This window comes from Phyllopteryx taeniolatus, unplaced genomic scaffold, assembly GCF_024500385.1.
Source record: "Phyllopteryx taeniolatus isolate TA_2022b unplaced genomic scaffold, UOR_Ptae_1.2 contig_205, whole genome shotgun sequence".
In the NCBI taxonomy this organism is placed as follows: domain Eukaryota; kingdom Metazoa; phylum Chordata; class Actinopteri; order Syngnathiformes; family Syngnathidae; genus Phyllopteryx; species Phyllopteryx taeniolatus.
In genome coordinates, this window is record NW_026903127.1 from 4,514 (window position 1) to 5,462 (window position 949).

A 949-nucleotide genomic window follows, 5' to 3' on the forward strand; every position below is an offset into this window, starting at 1 on the left:
GGAAGGGCATCCGGCTTAAAACTTTGCCAAACAAATATGAGCGTTCATCCAAAGAATTTCATACCGGATCGGTCATGGGCCGGGTTAACAATGTCCGCCACCGGCGCCGTCAACCTGCTGGGCGCCGGTGGAAATTCAGCTACTGTGGGTCGAAGAAGAAGAGGTGGAAAGCGGGTTCTTCGGCAGAAAGAGAAGAGGAAAGCACAGAGCCTAGAACTGAATGTGGGGAGTTTGAATGTTGGGACGATGACAGGAAAATCTCGGGAGTTGGTTGACATGATTAGGAAGGTTGATATATTGTGTGTCCAGACCAGGATGATGATACGATATAATCCAAGGCCTCATAGCTCAGTGGTTAGAGCACTGGTCTTGTAAACCAGTGGTCGTGAGTTCAATTCTCACTGGGGCCTGTTGCCAAGCTAACCAGCTGCTATACACAATGTGAACCAGGATAACTACACCCAACAGCCACACTCTGCAGCGACCTTCTTCTCCTCAGTCTATACTGACAATTTCTGTACCATAAATTGCCACTTTAGTCAGACTGAAGGTCAACAATGCATGAACAAGATTAACTGTGTTCCCCAAAACTGACAAATAAAAAGTGTGTTTTAGACGCACACCTACAACTATCCACTGCGAGGTAATCTGGGACATATTATGTGGTGGCAATGAAATTAGCGCTTTAACCAAAAGGCCAACGCTCGCCAAGACAGCAAGTGCTTAGATGACTGGTATCGTATACCAGTAACTAAATGAGCATGTAAATATCATGCCCAATTCAAACCTCATACATTTGTATTTCTGCTGCATCCTCAGCCTTTGCTGCATTTGCATCTTTTCGCAAACTCACAACTGGGGTTTAGCACTAGTTTTATTGTTGTTATCGTTACGTTATTTATTTTCTGATTCAATTGTGATTTCACTTCAAGACTTATTCGGCTAATCC

General features: G+C 44.4%; 1 non-coding gene across 1 annotated transcript; it reads left to right on the forward strand.

Moving 5' to 3' along the window:
• The first annotated feature begins 337 nt into the window (after positions 1 to 337).
• Positions 338 to 410, forward strand: trnat-ugu (transfer RNA threonine (anticodon UGU)). Its single transcript has one exon. It is a non-coding gene; the product is annotated as a tRNA-Thr (tRNA).
• Positions 411 to 949: the final 539 nt, after the last annotated feature.